This window comes from Cetorhinus maximus, chromosome 7 (assembly GCF_964194155.1).
Source record: "Cetorhinus maximus chromosome 7, sCetMax3.hap1.1, whole genome shotgun sequence".
NCBI classification, from domain to species: domain Eukaryota; kingdom Metazoa; phylum Chordata; class Chondrichthyes; order Lamniformes; family Cetorhinidae; genus Cetorhinus; species Cetorhinus maximus.
The window spans coordinates 24,976,928-24,999,456 of NC_135885.1; positions in this window are offsets into that span (position 1 = coordinate 24,976,928).

Consider the following 22,529-nt stretch of genomic DNA (forward strand, 5'->3'; position numbering starts at 1 on the left):
TGGTAAAGGATGCGATTCAAGTGGGCGGAGCAAAGAGGAATGCGGTATTGATAGGATATGGTATAGTCAGGGGGATAGATACTGTTCTCAGCAGCCACGACAAAGAGCTCCAAAGGTTGTGTTACCTGCCCAGGGTTAAGGACATTTCCTGGTGGCTGGATTGGAATGTGGGAAAGGAGGTGGAGGATCCAGTTGTCATGGCCCATGTGGGAACCAACGATATAGGTAGAACCAGGAATGACGTTCTGCAAAGAGAATTTGAGGTGTTCAGGTCCAAATTAAAATGCATAACATCAAATGTAATCATCTCTGGATTCTTAGCTGAACCACGCACCAATTGGCATTGGGTTAAACAGGTGAGAAGATTAAACATGTGGCTCAAAGAGTGATGTGGGAAGAAGGGGTTTCATTGGGATGGACTCCACTTGAACCAGGCTGGAACCAATATCCTGGCCAATCGTAAAACTATGGCTGTGGCTTGGGCTTTAAATTAACAAGCAGGGGGAGGGTTCAAGTGAAGGGAGAGTTAGAAATCCAAAGAGAAAGGTCAAGGTATTGGAACAGTATAGTGATGTGGATAAAGACAAGCAGAGTGGGTCAGAAAGGGACAGAGATTTTAAGGAAAACTGTACATCTGGAAATGAGGTAATTGCAAGGAATAGAAGTAAGAATTTGAAATTAAAGGTTCTTTATCTGAATGCACAATGCATCTACAATAAGATAAATGAATTAGTGGCACAAATAAGTGTAAATGATTTAGATCTAATTGCCATTACAGAAATTAGGCTACAAGAAGATCAAGGTTGGGAAATAAATATTCCAGCATACACGATATTACAGAAAGGCAAACAGAATGGCAAAGGAGGTGGGGTAGCCCTTATATAGAGGATGACATAAGGACATTAGTGAGAAAGGTTCTAGCCTCTGAAGATCATGAAGTTGAATTCGTATGGGTGGAAATTAGGAATAGCAAGAGTCAGAAAACACTGTTGGAAGTAGTTTATAGGCCCCCTAACAGTAGTTATATTGTTAGGCAAAGCATTAAACAAGAAATTTTTGAAGCCTGTAACAAAGGAAATGTAATAATTATGGGGGACTTTAATCTTCATATAGACTGGGACAATCAAATTGGCAAAAATGGTCTGGAAGATGAGTTTGTAGAATGCTTTTGTGACAATTTCTTGGAGCAGTATGTAGTGGAACCGACTAGGGATAAAGCTACCTTAGATCTAGTATTGTATCGTGAAGCAGGGTTAACTAGTAATATTGTAGGAAAAGATCCATTGGGAAATAGTGACCATAACACCATTCAATTCCATATTAACTTTGAAAGTGAAATATTCAAGTCGTGAACAAAAATCTTAAACTAAAACAAAGCCAATTACGTAGGTATGAGGGGAGAACTGCCTAAAGTTAATTGGGTAAATAGATCAAAAGTTATGGAAGTAAATGAGCAGTGGGAAACATTTAAAGAAACAATTCAAAATGTTCAACAAAAATACACTGAAGTACAAAAACTCAGCAAGAAGGGCCCATCCGTGGCTCACTCGGGAAGTTGAGGATAGTATTAGATTAAAAGAAGAGACTTACAATGTTGCTAAAAACAGTAGCAAGTCTGAGGATTGGGAGCATTTTAGAAACCAGCAAGGGGCCACCAAAAAGTTGATAAAAAGAGAAAAAATAGAATATGAGAGTAAACTAGCCAGAAATACAAAAACAGATTGTAAAAGCTTTTATAACTATATAAAAAAGGATGAAATTAGCTAAAGTAAACGTTGGTCCCTGAGAAGCAGAGACAGGAGAAATTATCATGGGGAATGAGGAGGTGGCGGAGGCATTGAACAAATATTTTGTGTCTGTCTTCATAGTAGAAGGCACAAATTCCATACCAGAAATAGACAATAACCTAGGGGCTAAAAAGAGTGAGGAAAATATGGCAATTAATATCAGCAGAGATAAAGTACTGGAGAAATTTAAGGGACTAAAAACCGACAAATCCCTGGGACCTGATGGTCTATACCCTAGGGTTCTAAAAGGGACAGCTGCAGAGATTGTGAATGTACTAGCTATGTTTTACCACAATTCCTTAGATTCAGGAATGGTCTCACTAGATTCGAAATTGACAAATGTTACAACATTTTTCAAGAATGGAGGGAAAGAGAAAACAAGCCAGCTAGCCTAACATCAGTTGTTAGGGAAATGCTGGAATCTATTACTGAGGAAGCTTAACAAAATACTGAGAAAAGCATGGTATGATTAGAACAATTCAACATGGTTTTATTAAAGGGAAATCCTGTTTTACAAATTTATTGGAGTTTTTTGAGGATGTAACTAGTAGGGTAGATAAAGGGGAATCAATAGATGTAGTATACCTGGATTTCCAAAAGGCATTTGATAAGGTGCGCACAAAAGGTTAATAGGCAAGATAAAGGTTCATGGAATTGGTGGTAATATATTAGCATGAATAGAAGATTGGTTACCAGATGGAAAAAAAAGAGAGGGCATAAACGGGGCTTTTGCAAGTTGGCAGGCAATGAATAGTGGAGTACTGCAGGATCAGAGCTAAGGGCCTAAGCTATTTACAATCAATATTAATGACTTAGATGAAAAGACAGAAAGTTATTCTGCTGATGATACCAAGATAGATAGAAAGGTAAGCTGTGGGAAGGACACAGACAGGCTGCAAAGAGATATAGACAGGTTAGGTGAGTGGGCAACAAGATGGCATATAATATAGGGAAGTGTGAAGTTATTCACTTCGGTTGTAAGAATAAAAAGCAGAATATTTTTTAAAAGGTGGGAAACTTGTAAGTGTTGATGTTCAAAGAGATTTGGGTGTGCTCGTACAAGGAACACAGAAAGTTAGCACGCAAGTGCAGCAAGCATTCAGAAAGGCAAATGGCATGTTGGCCTTTATTGCAAGGGGATTGGAGTACAAGAATAAAGAAGTCTTGCTTCACTTGTACAGGGTTTTGGTGAGACCGCAACTGGAGTACTGTGTGCAATTTTGGTCTCCACATTCAAGAAAGAATATACTTGCATTGGAGGCGGTACAGAAAGGTTCACTAAATTGGTCCCTGGGATGAGGGGGTTGGCCTAAGATGGAAGGCTAGGTAAATTGGGTTTATATTCTCTGGAGTTTAGAAGAATGAGAGGTGATCTCATCGCAACCTACAAAATTCTGAAGGTGCTTGATATGGTGGATGCTAAGAGATTGTTTCCGTTGGTCGGGGAATCTAAAGCACGGGGGCACACTCTCAGGATAAGGGTCCAATCATTTAGGACTGAGATGAGGAGAAATTTATTCACTCAAAGGGTTGTGAATCTTTGGAATTCTCTACCCCAGAGGGTTGTGGATGCTCTATCATTGAACACATTTAAGGCTGGGTTAGACAGGTTTTTAGTCTCTCGGGGAATTAAGGGAAATGGGAAGTGGGCAGGAAAACAGAATTGAAACTCAAGATCAGCCATGATCGTATTGAATGGCAGAGCAGGCTCGACGGGCCATATAGTCCACTCCTGCTCCTATTTCTTAAGTTCTTATGTACTTTATCTTGTGCTGTTCACTTAACTATTTTCCTCTTGTCTTTCTTAAAATATCTGTTTCACTTAAAGGAAATTTCTTCAGCCTTTAATAATTACCAAGGTTGATATTTTTATACCACAGTTGTAAAGTGTTTACCACTGTATTGTACTCATATAGGAATATGCAGAATAGTATCTATAATGCTCAAAGTACTCTTAGTGCCTGAAGTGCAAATTTGCACCTGACAGTAATTGGGCAGTAAAATTAACGGTATTCCCATATCTCCCCACATCTCATAAAACATTATAACCTCTTTCTGTTTTCTGATCTTCAAACTTCAAAAGGAAATTTCAAGTCTTTTCATTTGTATTGACATATATTTCCTCTTGACCTTTCAAAATACAAAGAAAGCATTGAAAAATTATATGAAGTATTGAATATCATTAGAGTCTTGAAAAGAAACTGATTAGAAATCTGTGAACAGATTTTGACTGTGCCTCTTGGATTAGGACTGTGCAATATTAGTCTGAAGCTCTTTTGAAGTCCATATCATCATAAAGACAACAGAGGCCTGGGAGCAGATGTCTGCCAATCTTCACAATTTTTTTAACTTTCAATTTACATTTTTACTTAATTTCTTCGGCTTTAAAGCACCTGTGTATCATCTACAACCATTCCTGAATCAAGAAAGCCCAACAGGCAGTCTACTCCGAGGCCTCTGCTGTTGCCACTTGGTAACTGACCACTAGAAGGTGCAGTGTGGGTATAACAATTTCCTTTGATGTTTTTTCCCTTCCCCATTTGGAAGGAGCTTGTCTCCATTCAACACACACTGCACTTTGAGTACTGCATCCAGTTTTTCTCACTGGGAGGTAAAGAAGATATCCAAATCTGTAGACGATGCGATGCTGAGGAGGCATGCAGGATTGATTCTTTGGCTGCAAAACTTGACTCCTTGGCGCCCTGTTTGACAGAGTTATTAGTGCTGTTAGAACCATAGAAAAGTTACAGCACAGAAGGAGGCCATTTGGTCCATCTTGTCCATGCCAGCCCAAGGACACCCAGGTGCCCTTTCTAATCCCACCTTCCTGCACCTGGCCCATAGCCCTGCAGCTTACAGCACTTAAGGTGCAGATCCAGGTACTTTTTAAAAGAGTTTAGAGTTTCTGCCTCTACTACCAGACACCCACTACCCTCTGCGTAAAAAAGTTCTTCCTCAGATCCCCCTACACCTTCTGCCACTTATCTTGAATCTATGTCCCCTCGTTCTAGAATTCTACACCAAGGGAAACAATTTTATCCTGCCCACTCTATCTATTCCTCTCATAATTTTGTACACCTCAATCAAGTCACCTCTCAGCCTTCTTCGTTCTAAGGAAAATAACCCCAACCTATCCAATCTCTCCTCGTAGCTACACTTTTCTAACCCTGGCAACATTCTTGTAAACCTCCTCTGCACTCTCTCCAGAGCTATTACGTCCTTCCTGTAATGTGGTGACCAGAACTGCACACAATATTTTGGCTCCAAAATGCTGTCCGTGGTGCATGCGCAGGATGTCATTTTGGTGAGGGTGTTAGTGTGTGTGTAGGGACCATCCATTGGAGGTGTGCAGAGTAAGCAGATCATGACATCAAATTTGATATCAGCGCTGCCATTTTGGAGCTCAATGCCCCAGGTAATGCCAACTCTTAAATACACACAGCTGCATATGTGTTCAACAGAATGAAAGACCCCCCCTGTGATAGTTTAAGGGATCATCAAGTACTTTCAGGTTAATGCTGACAGATTTCCACTGGCTGTTGCTATGATTGTAGAAGTATTTGGTGGTTTCTGGAGTTCATTAAAGTTTCTGAAGCCTATAAAGAGTGCTGTGGCAGGTATTGAAGGGCTTTGTCCTGGTTTCAAGGATTCCGCACAAACCACTCGCTCCCGGGCATTTTTTTCATTCTTTCACAGGATATGACCATCGCTGGCTAGGCCAGCATTTATTGCCTATCTCTAATTGCCTTTGAAAGCTAGTACTGAGCTGTATTTTTGAACTGTTGCAGTCCATGTGATGTAGGTACAGCAACAGTGTTGTTAGGAAGGGAGTTCCAGGATGTTGACCCAGTGACAGTGAAGGAATGGTGACATAGTTGCAAGTCAGGATGGCTTGAAGGGGAACTTGTAGGGAATTTGCAGGTGGTGGTGTTCCCATACATCTGCTGCCCTTATCCTTCCTGGTAGTAGAGGTGGTGAGTTTGGAAGGTGCTGCTGAAGGAGCCTTGGTGAGTTGCTGCATTGCATCTTGTAGATTGTACACACTGCTGCCTCTGTGCATCGGTGGCGGAGAGATTGAATGTTTAAGGTGGTAGATGGGATGGAAATCAAGCAGGCTGCTTTGTGCTGGATAGTGTCGAGCTTCTTGAGTGTTTTTGGAGCTGCACTCACCCAGGAAAGTGGAGTGTGTTCCATCACACTCCTGATTTGTGCCTTGTGCATGGTGGACAGGCTTTGGGGAGTCAGGAGGTGAGTTCCTCGTCACAGAATTCCCAGCCTATTACATGCTCTTGTAGCCACAGAATTTTTATGGCTGGCTCAGTTCAGTTTCTGGTCAATGGTCACCCCCAGGACGTTGATAGTGGGGGATTCAGCAATGTTAATGCCATTGAATGTAGAGGAGAGATGGTGGATTCTCTCTTATTGGAGATGGTCATTGCCTGGCACTTGTGTGGCGCAAAGGTAATTTGCCATTTATTAGTCCAAGTCTGAATGCCTTGCTGCATATGGATGTGGACTGTTTCATTATCTGAGGAGTTGTGAATGGTGCTGAACATTGTGCAATCATCAGCGAACATCCCCACTTCTGACCTTATGATGGATGGAAGGGTATTGATGAAGCAGCTGAAGATGGTTGGGCTGAGGATACTCCACTAATGAACTCCTGCAGTGATGTCCTGGGACTAAGATGGTTGACCTCTAACAACCACAACCATCTACCTTTGTGCTTGATATGACTCTTCAACCAATGGAGAGTTTTCCCCTGATTCCCATTGACTTCAGTTTTGCTGGGGCTCCTTGATGCCACACTTGGTGAAATGCTGCCTTAATATCAAGGGCAGTCACTCTCACCTCACCTCTGGAATTCAGCTCTTTTGTCCATGTTTGGACCAAGGCTTTCAAGGTCAGGAGTTGAGTGGCCCTGGTGAAACACAAACTGAGTGTCAGTGAGCAGGTTATTTCTGAGCTTGATAGTATTCTCGATGACCCCTTCCATCACTCTGCTGATGATCAAGAGTGGACTGATGGGGCAGTAATTGACTGGGTTGGATTTGTCCTGCTCTTTGTGTACAGGACATACCTGGACAATTTTCCATATTTTGGGGTATTTTCCAGTGTCGTAGCTGTACTAGAACAGCTTGACTAGGGGCACGGCTAGTTCTGGTGGCACAACACGATGGAGGGTGTCCTCAATGTGAAGATGGGACTTTGTCTCCAGAATGACTGTGCAGTGGTCAGTCCTATCGATACTGTCATGGACAGATACATCTGTGACAGATAGATTGGTGAGGACAAGGCAAAGTAGGTTTTTCCCTCTTGTTGGCTCCCTCACCATCTGCCATAGACTCAGTCTAGCAGCTATGCCCTTTAGGGCTTGGTCAGCTCAGCCAGTAGTGGTGCTACCGAGCCACTCTTGGTGATGGACATTAAAATCTCCCATCCAGACTACATTCTGTGCTCTTGCCACCCTCAGTACTTCTTCCAAGTGTTGTTCAACATGGAGGAGTACTAATTCATCAGCTGAGGGATGAGCAGTAGGTGGTAATCAGCAGGAGGTTTCCTTGCCCATGTTTGGCGTCTTGCCATGGGCAGTAATATGCAGTCCTCTTGGACAAAGGATGGCAGGGAAAATGAATAGAGTTGATACAGCAGGGCAAGCTGCTGGAAGAGGAACGAGGAGGTAGTGGAGAAGGGCCCTCAGCAAGAGGCCATGTCAACCGAAGTTGCTCAGGGAGCAATTTTCTTACCTGAACCTCAATGAGGAACATTTTGTAAGATGTCCACACTTCAGTAAGGATATTCTTAGTGATATCTGCCACCTGCTGCAACAGCAGCCTTAGAGCAGAGCAAGGAACAAAATTGACAGTAGCTGTGAAGTTCACACATTTTTATGAGCCGGGTTTCCTCTTGACTGGCACAAGCGATATTTGTAACAACTCCCAGTTTTCCATCCGCTGTTGCATATGGGAGGTCACTGAGGCTCTTGCATTCCAAGAGAGATGAATAAATTTCATTCTCTCTTGCCAGAGAGAAGCAAGCAAAACGCACACACTGTTTTTTGAGAATTGCAGGCTTCCCCATGGTGCAGTGCGCCATCAACTGAACGCATGTTGCTTTGCGAGCACTGCAGTCAACTCAGATGTTAAAAAGAATTCTACACCCTCAGTGTTTAGCTGGTATGCAACCGTATGCAGTATCATGTAGGTCAATGCTCAGTATCCTGGAAGTAGTCATTCTGCCTTCATTCTGCAGCAGTTTGCTGTGCCATTTGCATTTGAGCCATACGGCAAACCAGGGGGTGGTTACTGAGTGACAAGGGGTAACCTTTGAGGACATGGTTCACACCTTTTAATCTGATTACACAATCTATCTTATCCAACTTGCTCTCATACTTAGGTGTTTGGCTTTATTTAAGTTTAAGACTCTTGGTTCGAACTTAAGTATGTTAGCATCAAACTCAATGTGAAATTGTTGCATATTATGATCACTCTTCCCCACGGGGGTCCCTTAGTATGAAATTAACAACTAATCCTGTCTCCTTACAGAAGGCAAGAACAAAAATAGCCTGTTTTCTAGTTGATTCCAAGATGTATTGTTCTAGGAAACTGTCTCAAATGCATTCCATGCACTCTTCTTCCAAACTACTCTTGCCAATTTAATTTTTTCGGTCTGTACAAAGATTAAAGCTCCCCGATGATTATTGCATTACTTTTGTTACAAGCTCCTCTTATTTCTTTATTAATACTTTATCCAACAGTACAGTTACTGTTAGGACACCTACTAAATTACTCCTACCGGTGTTTTCTATCCTTTGATATTTCTTATCTCCATCCATACTGATTCTACTTTGTGATCTTCTGATCCAAGATCCTTCCTCACTATTGCCCTTCTGTCATCCTTTGTCATCAGTGCTACCCTTTACCACTCTTTTCCATTTTGTCTGTCTTTTCAAAATGTCAAGTACCATGGAATATTTGGTTCCCAACCTTGAACATTATGCAAGCATCTCTTTGTAATGGGAATTAAATCAAAAGCATTTGCCTCTATATGTGCTACCTTTTAATTCAGTTACCTTGTTATAAATGCTTTGTGCGTTCAGATAAAGCTCCTTTATTTTTAATTTTTTTACTATTTTTTCTTCTTTTGAACTTAGTCACTGATTACCATTAAATTCTGTCCCTTCCTGTCACATCCTGCTTAGCTTTACCCAAATCTCAAAAGTGCTCTTTTTCCTTGGTGATTCTCTTTTTTATATAAAAAGAAAAACTTAACACTTTACAGACAAAGAAATACTCTTGAATTGTAATCACTGTTGTAATGTAGGAAACACAGTAGCCAATTTGTGCACAGCAAGCTCTCACAAACAGCAATGTGATAATGACTAGATAATGTGTTTTTGTGATTTAGATTGAAGGATAAATAATGGCCAAGACACAAGGGATAACACCCCTTCTCTTTTGCAAAATAGCGTCATGGGATCTTTTACGTCCACCAGACAGGGTAAACAATGTAGCACTCCCTTAGTATTACATAGGTATGTCAGCTTTGATTTTTGTGCTCAAGTCGTGGAGTGGAACTTGAACCCAGAACCTTATGGAACCCAGCTCAAAGGAACCACTCCCTCTTTCCCCAGTACTGGTGCCAGTGTCCAAAAATTGAAACCTCTGTCTCCCACTCTATTTTCTGAGCTGTGCATCAAATCTTGGATCTGTGTGAGCCCAAGCCAATTTGCAAGTGGCTCAGGTAGTATTCCAGAAATTATTGACTTTGAGATTCTGCTGCTTAATTTGAACCCTAGCTCATCGAATTCCCTCAGCAGAACCTCATTCCTAGTTCTTCCCATGCCGTTGGTCACTATGTGCCATGACAACTGGATTCTCCCCCTCATGCTCCATGTTCATTTCCAGTTGTGAGTGGATATCCTTGACTCGAGCACTGGGCAGGCAAAACAGCCTTCAGGACTCCTGGGCGTGGTAGCATAGAACAGTATCAATTCTGCTGACTATACTGTCCTCTACCACTAAAACATTCCTTTTCTTATTCTGACTTGAATGATCTACTGTACCACAGTGCCATGGTCAAATTGCCCATCCTACTACAGTCGTTGCTTTCATCTGTTTAGGTAGCAAATACAATGTACCTGTTGGACAAGGTTAAAGACCGAGACTCCTTGATCACTGCATCCCGGGTCCCCATACTTGCCTGATCCATAGTCACATCCTCCCATCCCTGATCACTGACTAAATCCTAAGGAGTGAAACTGCCTCCTGGATCAAAGTGTCCAAATAACTCTTCCTCCCCTAACCTACCTCAATGTCTGCAGTTCAGACTCCAGCGCAACATCTCTGGACCGAAGATCCTCAAGCTGCAGACACTCACTGTAGATCTGGTTGCTCGGGATCTCACTAGTCTCCAACAACCCCCATATAGCACAGTTACGACACACCACTTGCCCTGCTATCTAACCTGCTTTTATATATTTAATTATGATTAATTAAGGTTTTTATTCACTCAATATTTTTAGTTTTATTAACTAATTACTGGTTTGTATTATTGATTTAATAAAGTATTAACTATAGTTCCCCAGCTCTCAGTTTAAACTGCTGCCCTAGCTTAAAGAGCAAAAAGACAGTATTACTCACCAACCATTCACCTACTTGCTGTCTTCTCCTGACACTCCTGATTATTTTTTTCTCTCTCCTGCTCTTTTCATCCAGTGTCACTCCTGCTGACATGGCTGACATCCTGCTGGATGTGCTACATGGGAGTTGTTGGAGACCAGTGAGATCCCGAGCAACCACATCTGCAGTGAGTGTCTGCAGCTCGAGGATCTTCGGTTCAGAGATGTTGAGCCGGAGTCTGAGCTGCAGACATTGAGGTAGATTAGGGGAAGAAGACCTGATGACAGGCCTTCCCCTTTATGTTTTCCTGTCCCCCTCCCCCTTTTCCCTGGTTCTTTACTTGCTTAAGAACCATTAATCTCTGGCATCTTCCAGTTCTGTTGAAAAGTCATTGGCCTGAAATGTTAACCGTCTTTCTCTCCACAGATGCTGTCTGACCTGCCGAGTGTTCTTCAGCATATTCTGTTTTATTTCAGATTTCTAGCTCCTGCAGTATTTCCCTTTCATTTTGGGAAAATGTATTCCTGTTCAACTGACACATATGGCAGCATTATGAACTGGTTAGAATATCTTCATTAAGTCTATATAGTTTAGTTAAGAATTTCACTTCATTATACTAGGATGTTTCTTACAGAGTTCTAAGAACAATCTTAGTTGTAAAACCTTAAAACCTATCACTCAATTTCCATAGTACAAAATTCACTTCATCGCACAACTCCAGTTGTCTGTTAAAATGTTCCTTTAACTTTACATTATGAATATTTTGAGATGAATCAGGCATTAGCATATTCTAGTGCCTCCAGCAGTACTGCCTTATTTTAGGTGAAGTGGCAATATTCTTTCCAGTGACTCAGATTACCTCTGAAAAAATTGGATGCAGAAATTTGTTTATACTTCAGTTTTTGCAAGTATGAACAAGTACAAGAACACATTACCATCCATATACTTCACTTGCCTCATACCTAGGGCTAGGAACTCTAGCTGACTGTGTTCCTTGAGATTTCATTACCTGAGCACTTGCTTCCAACTGCCCTGCCTGGCCAAAGAACATGTTTTACCATTGCCAATATTTTATAACCAATAAACAAAGGTTTTAAAGAAAATTTTAAAAAGCACACATTTTTAATGCCTCTATGATATTTCTCCTGAGTTGCTCACAGTATTATCCAGGAGATTATTCTATTTGCTGGAGATTCCAGGACAACCCTGTATAGTTGGCAACCCTGGTCATAACGGTAAGCAGATGACAACCTAGATAATCTGCACAAGACAGAACAGTTCCTATTGAGCCCAGGATTTTAAACAAGATGTTATGTTTCTTTAGAGAAACAAATTTTCTACATTATAGATATAGTAACTAAAAGGAGACTGTTCCCACTGGCAGGTAGGTCAGTAACCAGAGCACACAGGTTTAAGATAATAGGGGAAAGAGCCAGAGGAGATGATTAGAATTTCTTGTACACAGCAATTATTATGATCTGGGAAATGCTGTCTCATCATCATTGACATCAGTCCCTCGAAATGAGGATGGTGTCTTCCAGGCTTCATGATTTGTGTGTCCTCAGGTGACTCAGCAGGCCAATCCTGGAGCCACAGGTCTTTGGGCAGAGGGGACAAGAGTTGCTCTGAGGAAGGGGGCTTCTCGAGCTAGGGTTCTGCTCTCTCTGCTTCCACTTTCGTCGTTTCTCTACAAGAGAAGTTATGTGGTCAGTTTCCAACTGTGTTGCAGCTTATTGGATGAGGTGCTACCACGTGCCATGGTTTGTGGCAAGTTCCTCCCACACACCAATGTCAATTTGTCCCATGTTCGATGAGGCTGTCAAAGTGTCCTTGAAATATTTTTACTGTCCTCCTTTGAGATTGGATGCCATTCTTGTGGAAAGAGGATCTGCTTTGAAAGCTGATTATTTGGCATGTGGATGCAGTTCCAGAATAGCAGAGCTGATTTTGCATAATCGTGGTTGTGATGCTGGAGGAATTGACTTTGGTGAAGATGCTGGAGTTTATTCACCTGTCTTCCCACATGACTTTGAGTATTTTGCAGAGACACTACTGGTGGAAATTCTCCAGTGTCCAGAGGTGCTTTTAGTCGGTGACCCAAGTCTCATTGCCGTATAGAACAGTGGTGACAACAGCAGCGTTGTAGAATAAAGCCTTTGTCATGTTATGGAGATCTCTGTTATCGAAGGCCTGGTTGCACAATTTTGGATGGCTGTGCTTATACAGATGACTCTGTGTTGGGTCTCCCCTTCGATTGTGAACTTTTGAGAAAAGTAGTTGCTGAGATATGGGAAGTGTTTAATGGCTTCTAAAGTCTCCCATCAATAACAATAGCTGAAGGTGTAGGGGCTTGTTTGCCTGATGGCTGCTGCATGATTTTGGTCTTACTGATATTGAGTGAGAAACAAAACCTTTTGCAAGTGGAGTTAAAGAGGTTGAGGGTGGTCTGAATGTCACTTGCAGTGTGGGTCATAACTGCACAGTTGTCGACATAATTTAAGTCATGGATATGCTAGAAGGTCACCTTAGCCTTGGCTCCCAACTTGTTGAGGTCAAAAAGCTTCCTGTCAAGTCAAAACTCAATCATGACCCCTTGTTGAAGTTGGTCACGAGTGAGTTCCGCGACCAGGCTGAGGTAGATGGTGAAGAGAGTTGGCACAATCACACAGCCTTGCTTGACACCTGTCCAGATGCAAAATGGCTCAGCCTCCAATCCATTGCAAAGGACTGTTGCTGTCATACTGTCATGCAGGTGTCACAGGATAGTAACAAATTTTGCTAGACATCTAAGTTTCTGGAGCACTTTCTAAAGGGCTTCCTGGTTGATGGAATCATTGACAGATCAATAAAGGCTATGCAGAGCTCAGAGAATGATACACATTATCAAGAATTTTTGGTAGGTAAAGAAGGCCAATGACATCCAACGCTGGGCAGACCATGTGCAGCTTCTTCCAGGCTACCAAGATCATCTATGTACCAAAAACAAATAATCCCAACCCCCTCTGAGCTTAAGATGCAATACCCTTCTCAAAAACGATTCAGCCATTCAAGACCATTGGAAGGAGCATTACCGAAAGATTCTCACTGGGGAGTCAACACTATCGAACACAACCATCAAAATAATCCCTCAACAGCTTGAAAGATCAAATTCAGGTATGCCGCCAACACTTGCAGAGATAAAAAGAAGCTATCCAACAGATGAAGAGCAACAAGGTGTCTGGTCTGGACAACATTCCTGCAGAGATCTATAAAGCTGGTGGTCATGAACTCTTGCTCAAACTCTCAGACCTTTTTACAAAAATCTGGAAACAAGAGGTTCTACCTCCCAACCTCCACACTCCTCAAGAAGGGTGATAAATCAATTTGTGGGAACTAGAGAGGTATATCCCTTCTGTCCACTGTGAGGACATTTCTCACAAAATCTCCTGAACTGCCTCCTACTTGTCAGCAAAGACATCCTTCCAAAGGCCCAATGTGGTTTCTGGCAATCCACCAGAACCACAGACATGATCTTTGTTGCTCAACAAATCCAAGAAAAGTGTCTGAAACAATGCAAATACACTATCTATAAGGGTGATGGAAGCTGATTCATAAGTAACTTTCAAAAGGCAATTGTATATTTACTTGAAAAGGGAGAAGAATTGTAGGATTATGGGGAAAGATCAGGGGAGTGGAAATACTAAGTTCTCAAAAAGCTGGTAAAAATACAATAGATAAATGGCCTATCTATGTTCCTATAGCAAAATAGGTGATATTAAAATTTCCTTTTCAATTTGACTATAATTTTGAGATGCTAATCCAATTGTGTCTTCTGTACATTTTGCAGTACCTACCTAAATAAAAATTAACATATAATAAGGATAGCAGGGCAGATGATATGTTATGGCTTCAGTATGTGGGAGCTCGTGGACGCCAGTATGATCCATGGCAAGCACATCTGCAGTAAGTGTCTGCAACTTGAGGAACATCGGCTCAGAATTAATGAGCTGGACTCTGAGCTACGGACACTGCCATGCATCAGGGAGAGGGATACCTGGACATTTTGTTTCAGGAGGCACACTCCTTAGGATACAGTCATCTGATTGGTCAGTAGTAAGGCACAGGAGGGTGTGGCTGTGAGTGAGGCTGTGATGGGGATTGAGAAGGTAGAAGTAGAGGAGCCTCACCCCTTGCAATTGCCCAATAGGTTCAAGATTCTTACAGCTTGTATGGGTGACAGCGGGGCTGCCAGGTGGATGTGCAATCTTGCCATGGCACTATGGTACAGGAAGCCATTCAAGTGGGGGGAGTAAATAGGAATGTTGTGGTTGTAGGGGACAGTATAGTCAGGGGGATAGACACAAAAGCAAGAGTCCAGAAGGCTGTGTTGCCCAGTGCCAGGGTTTGGGATGTATGCTCGGAGCTGGAGAGGAATATGCATGGGATGGGGAGGATCCAGTTGCCATCGTTCACATAGGTACTAGCAACATAGATAGGGCTAGGAAAGAGGTCCTGCTCAGGGAATATAAGCTGCTATGGGCTAAATTAAAAAGCAGAACCTAAGAGGTAATAATAATCTCTGGATTATTACCTGCACCACAAGGGAATTGTCATAAAGTAAATAAGATTAGAGAGATGAATGTGTGGCTCAAAGGCTGGTGTGGGATAAATGAGTTTTAATTCATGGGGCACATGAATCCCACTGGGGAAAGTGGAAGCTGTAACATTAGGACGATCGTTACCTGTACTGTGCTGTGAGCAGTGGGCGGAATCGTCCCAGATTTGCATTGTGTAGTAGCGGGCAGGGAAAACAATGCTTTGCGCTTCTCACGCCATATCGTCCCAAACCCACCATACTAATTATGCATTCCCAGGAAACACGCCGTTTCAATGGTGGGCGGGCTCTCATTCGCCCACCACGCCATCACCTCATCACTTCATCATACCGGGCATCACATTTAAAGTCCAGCCGCGCGCACACCTCTCAGTGCTCCCGGCCCAGGGCTGCTGCATAGAAGATGGACCCGAAAGGCAAAAAGACTGCAGCCCCCCCCTGTTTAGTGATGCATTCCTCGTGCGTCTTTTGGATACCGTGGAGGCCCACCGTAATATTCTCGACTCCCACTCTGGCCACAGGAGGGGCAGTGGCATCACCAATCCAGCATGGGAGGTGGTGGCAGCGGTGGTCAGCACCAATGCACCTGCAAACGAGGACAGACACCCAGTGCCGCAAAGGATGAATGGTGTCATCCGTACCGCCAGGGTAAGTCACTCTTCTTATCACACTCAACTCACACACTCACAAACCCACTACACATCCACAGGGATCTTGCATCTCAAGGGGCAACACCACTAACTCTCACACACACCCTCACATCTCCATCAGACTCATATCCTCTGGAGCTCGTGTCCTCATTCTGTCCATGGCTCCGCTCACCACACAAACATTCCATTCCATGCAGTGCCATGTGTCCTGCTCACACTATCTGTTTTCATGCAGGAGAAGCCTGCTCACGTCAACAGGGAGAGGTCCCAGACCAGGGGCTGGAGTGGCCCACATTGGGCCCCTCACTTACTTTGAGGAGTGTGCCATTGCGCTTACTGGTGAGGACATGGACCGTGCCTGCGATGATGGTGAGGTCGGTGGCGAACACCCTCGTGAGGGTCCTGCACCACATCATCCCTCTCTCAACGCATATGTGAGTGCTCCCTCTCCTGCTTTTGACTGCTGCCATGCACTAATTATCTCTATTTTGGTTCATAGGAAACTCTGCCAAGCAACTGACACCCTTAGCCAGCCAGTCCCTCAACTTCATCCAGGTCCTCATCTTCAGCTAAGAGAACACCTCCTCCATTGAAGAGCTGGAAACAAGCAGCCTGGAAGACCCCTCAAAGTGCTTACCCACACCCTCCAACAGCGCAGAGACACACACCTCGGTGGGACCTAGATCTAGAGCAGGCTCGAGTTCACAATCTGGCGGTCACCGCACAGACATGTGTCTGCAGCAGGAGGAGGCAGGTTCAGCTGAGCTCTCTGGATGACAGCTGGGGAAGAGGCATCTGTGAGGTCGGAGTCAGTTGACGAACCTCTGGATTTGGCCCTCCAACTCATCCTTCAGAGTCAGCAGAAGACACGGGAACATCACGCAGAGCTGTTGGAAGCCCTTAAGTGTTGTTTGTGAGTTGGAGGAGTACATCTGCCTGCTCTCTCATGAAGTGGTGCCCAGATGTGCGCATATGGTGGTCTCCAAGCGGAGAATGGCGGATGCCATGGAGACCCTGGTCCAGCAGAACGAGGAGATGCACGCAGGTTTGCACTCCATCGCAGGAGCCATGGGTGAGTTCCCATTGGCAACGTGAGAGGGAAACAGGGCACCTTGACGTCCCTCCACATGCTCCTTCCCTTCAAGGATTCAGGCCGGAGCCTCCGGGCACGTGAAGGGAGGAGGTGCGACAGCTGGACATCCCTGGGTCATCCACTCAGGAATCTCAGAGGCTGTCCACTCCCTCCGAGTCCCATTTGCCTGTGAGCCCCTCAATCTCGTCCTCTGTCACCACAGAGGGAACAGCTGGCCAACGAGTGATTCTGGAGGGAAAAGTGTGTGTCTGGCAGGGCCTTTTGGAGTCTCGTGCAAGCGTTCTCCCATGCACGTGGATCCTTCCTATATCACATTCATCTCAATTTCTTGAGTATTTTGAATGCTGCCTACTGGGGTTTGCTTTCAGTTGCCCATCTGAACTGACTTGCATCTCTGCCCACCCACAGATCACACTCGCATGCAGCACCTGATCTTGCCCACCATGACTACGTTTCACTTTCGACTTAGACAGCATGGTGGTGATTGAGTTCTTCATTCACTCCGCCGTCCTTACCTCTCCCCCAGTCATCCGTTTCCTTTTCCCCATCACAGTTGACCCCCCAGCATCACCTTCCACCTCTCCTCCATGACCTACCAGGTGCAACCCTTTTCCTTTGGGATGTCCAGGTGAATGTGCACGTTCCCTTCATTTCTGAAAATCCCACCCCCATCCACATTAACCTCACCGACCTCCTCCTTCTCACCCCCAGAGTCCGTGTTTGCCTCCGAGCCCCCACCAACCACCCTCGCTATCCCTTCTACCGCTACTGTCGATCCCTCACCCTCCCACTCTACTGCCTCACTCTGCCCTTGTCATTCACACTATTCCCTTGTACCACGCCCACCCTCAGTTCGATTCCCAGGGGGCAGTCATGGACACATCAGAGCCCACCCTTGCACATTCACCTGGACACACCCCACCACCGCTCTGGACCCCTCCTCTTCCCTTCCTCCCTTAGTACCCCTTCCCATCCCCCATCCCCAGACTCCCTCTCCCTGCTTAGTCCTCACTCCCCCCTGGACTCCCGCCCCCTTAGTCCTCCTCTGCCCCTCGGACTCCACCCCTCCGCCTAGTCCTTCTCTCTTCCTGACTCCTTCAGGCACCCTTGGTCCATTCCCCCTCCCAACTCTTTCCTCCAGCCTTAATTCTTCCTCGACCTTTACTCCCACCCCTCTCCGCATTCCTTCCACCCCCCCAGACTCCCTCCCCTCTCTGCACTCCTTCTCCCTGGACTTCCTCCCCCTGGATTCCCTCCCCTCTCCACACTCATGCCCTTTCCAAGCTCCTTCCCTTACACCTTCCACCCCTCTTACACCTACCTCCCCAGTTGCCGTCTTCTACCCAATTACCCCTCCTCCCATACTCCCTCCTCACTCCTCCTTCCAACCTCCTGCGACACCTTTGTTCCCCCCTAGCCTTGCCCCCGTCACCTTTGTTCCCCCCACCCAACCTCACCCTCTCAATACCTTTGTTACCCACCTCCCAAACTCACCCCCCGACACCCTTCCCCACCTTCCAACCTCACCTGCCCTGACATCTCTTCCTCGCCCAGTTGATCCCAGATCTTCCTCTCCCAACCCCAGTACATCTTCCTCTCCCATACACAGCTGGACCTTCCTCTCCATCCCCCACCCGACCATCATCCATTGTGAGCAGACCCTCAATGGTGACTTTCCAACTTCCATGAGCTGCTTCGCGGCAGAGCCATGTCCATGAGAATGCACCCAGCATGCCATGGCTGTTCCTCCAGTGTGTTATTGCTGTAGGGCTCCAGCATGCTCCTTGGGTGTCTGCGATGTGAGCAAGCCCTGGCTGTAAGTCCCGACTTCTGCATGTTATATTTGTCAAGGCGTGTTCTGCACCAGCATGCAATCACGCCAACGTGGGCAGACGATCCAGCATGGGGTATGATTCTGGTGAGCTGGCCTTATGATGATATGCAGATGAAGGTTCCCAACGTCTGATGGCGGGAAACGCGGCTTGCCATCGATGGGCTGAGCGGACAATCGCAAACTGGTTTCACAACATTGTGAAACCGATTTCTGGCCTTCTTGCCATATTGCCCATTCATGCTGCCGAGCATGCCCGACGACAGTGGGCATGGAAAATTCCACCCAGTATAACTAGAGAGGTAGAGAGGGCTTTAAACTAAATAGTGGGAGAAGGGATCATGTGAGGGGAGATATGATAAATTAAAAGGAATCAATAAAGTAATAGAGTAGGGTAGCAATTTGGGGAAAGATTACCAGAGTGTGACTGGAAGTGTTAGAGCATAAAAACTTAAGAGTGCATCAGCAGATTAGGCCAGAGATTGCAAAAATGGTAAAAGACAGAGTTAAGGGCTCCGTATCTGAACGCAAGGAGTATTCATAACAAAATGAATTAATTTTTAGCACAGATAGAAATAAATATGTATGATCTGATCGCCATTGCAGAGACATGGCTGAAAGGTGGCCGTGGCTGGGACATGAATATTGAATGGTTTTTGACATGTTGGAATGACTGGAGGCTAGGAATAGGTGGTGAGGTAGCTTTGTTAATTAAGGGTGACATTAACACAGTAGTGAGAGATGACCTTGGCTCAAAAGAGCACAATGTAGAATCAACTTGGGTAGAGATACGAAATAAGAAAGGTAAAAAATCACTTGTGGGGATAATTTATAGGCACCCTAACAGTGGTCACATTGTAGGAGAGAGTATACAGGAAGAAATAAATGGGTCATGTAAGAAAGGTACTCCAGTAATCATGGGTGACTTTAATTTGCATGTAGATTGGGTAAGTCAGATTGTCAAAAATAGCCTGGAAAATGATTTGTAGAGTGTATTCGGGACAATGTCTTAGAGCACTATGATCTAGTGCCAGCCAGGGAGCAGGCTATACTGGACTTGGTAATGTGCAGTGAGACAGCATTAATCAATAACCTCACAGTAAAGGAGGCTCTAGGCGACAGCAATCATAACATGATGGAATTTCACATTCAGTTTGAAAGTGAGAAGTATGGGTCAAAGACTAGTGTTTTAAATCTGAAGAAATGTAATTATAAGGATATGAAGACAGAGTTGGCTAAAGTGAACTGGAAAACTAGATAAAATGTAGGACAGTAGACTTTTAAAGATATGGAATAACTCTCAGTAAAGATACCCCAGTGAGAAATAAAGGCTCTTTGGGACAGATGCATCATCCATGGCAAAATAAGGAAGTTAAGGATAGTATCAAATTGAAAGAAACATTGTAAAATTCTGTGAAGGTTTGTGGTAGGTCAGAAAATTGGACAGTTTTTAAGAACCAGCAAAGAAAGACTAAATAAATAATGGAAGGAAATTAGAGTATGAGAGAAAGCTAGCTAGAAATATAAAAACAGATAGTAAGAGTTTCTACAAGTATTTAAAAAGGAAAAGAGTAACTCTTTTGAGTGAGTGTTGGTCCTCTAAAGATTGAGTCTGGTGAATTGATTTTGGAAAACAAGAAAAGGTGGAAGCGTTGAACAAGTATTTTGTGTTTGTCTTCAATATAAAAGACTTCGAAAACTTCCCAAAAATACTTGAAAATCAAGAGGTGAAAGGGAGGAAGGAACTTAAAACAGTTACCATCACCAGGGAAAAGCTACTGGGAAAATTATTAGACCTAAAAGCTGACAAGTTCCCAGGACCTGATGGCCTGCATACTGGACTTGGTCTTAAAAGAAGCAGCTGCAAAGGTTGTAGAGGCATCTTCCAAAATTCCTTAGACTCTGGAAGGTTCCCAGCAAGATTGGAAAATAGCTTCTGTAACACATTTATTCAAAAAGGGAGGAATACAGGAAGCAGGATTTTGTGAAAGGGAAATCATGTTTAACTAATGTATTTGAGTTATTTGAGGAAGTAACAAGCAATGTGGATAAAGGGGAACCTGTAGATGTGATGCACTTGGATTTTCAAAAGGAATTTGATAAGGTGCCATATCAAAGGTGTAGGGGGTAACACCTTAACATGGATAGGAACTTGCTTAGCTAATAGGAAGCAGAGGGTAGGGATAAATGGGTCATTTTCGGGTTGGCAAGCTGTAATTAATGGAGTGCTACAGGGATCAGTGTTGGGGCCTGAACTATTTACAATTTATATCAATGACTTGGATGAGGAGACAAAATGTATGGTAGCTAAATTTGTTGATGAGACCAAAATAGGTAGGAAAGTATGTTGTTGAGAGAAGCAAAAGAGTCTACAAAGGAATATAGATAAGTTAAATAAGTGGACAAAAATTTGGCAGATGGAGTATAATGTGGGAAAATGTGAACTTGTCCACTTTGGCAGGAAGAACAGAAAAGCAGTATACTATTTAAATGGAGAGAGAATGCAGAACTTGGTGCTTCAGGGTGCCCTGGTACATGAATCACAAAAAGCTGGTATGCAGGTACAGCAAGTGATTAGGAAGGCAAATGCAAGGGGGATGGGATATAAAAGTAGGGAAGCTTTACTGCAGCTGTATAGGGCCTTGATGAGACCACATCTGGAGTACTGTGTACAGTTTTGGTCTCCTTATTTGAAAAAGGATATAATTACATTTGAAGTAGTTCAAAAAAGGTTCACTCAACTTATTCCTGGGATGAAGGGCTTATTTTATGAAAAAAGGTTGAATGGGTTGGGCCTATACAACATTGGAGCTTAGAAAAGTGAAAGGTGATCTTATTGAAATATTTAAGATACTGAAGAGACTTGATAGGGTGGATACCGGGAGGATGTTTTCTGTTGTGGGGGTGACTAGAATTAGGGACCACTGATTAAAAATAAGAGGTCTCCCTTTTAAGATGTAGTTGAGGAGAAATTTTTTCTCTGAGGGTCGTTAGTCTGTTGAATTCTCTTCCCCAGAAAGCAATGGAGGCTGGGTCATTAAATTTATTTAAGGCTGAGTTGGATGGATTTTTGATAGGCAAGAGAGTGAAGGGTTATGGGGTGCAGATAGGAGTGTGGAGTTGACACCACTAACAGAACAGCTATGATCTTATTGAATGGCAGAGTAGGCTCGAAGGGATGAATGGCTTACTACTGCTCCTAATTCCTATGTTCCATCCAGTAATATGATCTTTATCATTAAACAAATCAATAGTTTATGGTCACATTGTATAATGGCCCACATAATCATATCAATTGGTGTTTAGCTAGTTTAATATTAGACTGACATTTGTTCAGGTATAGCCATACCTCTTGTGATCATTGACCTGAACGACTAATTACGATACATTGATTTGGTATAAACTTTGCCTAATAATTCAATAATGCGAGGCACTATTTTAATATTTGACACATTCTTTTAGGCGCAGCAGCTTGCACATTCTTTCATATTTCAGCTCCTCAAAGGTAGCTTTGATAGTGACCCAATTAATCCACTTTATTCTGTTTTCTGCAATCTCACAATATGTTTTTGTAAGGGTCACATCACCCTTTCCAACACTTCCAGTTCTGATAACATCATCAAGGTTATAACTTGTCCTATCTTTAATCCCGTAGGAGTTCATCAATTTCCTTTTGGTAGATAATGGGGAGTCAATGGTAAGAGTAAATTCCTTTCCGTCTGTTAATAGTTAGATATTGTTTGGCACTGTCATCTAAAATAATCCGTTGATAAGCCTGTTAAAGAACACGCTCTGGGCTTTATTTGCTTCTTTTTCCTAATTTCCTTGCAATTTTGTTGCAAGCGAATTCATGCAATATGATCTGTTAATAAAAATGAAAGAAAAGCTGCCAATCACAGCACACCAATAATAATATTCCTTTCACACTTTTCAAACAGCTAAATTGCTACAAC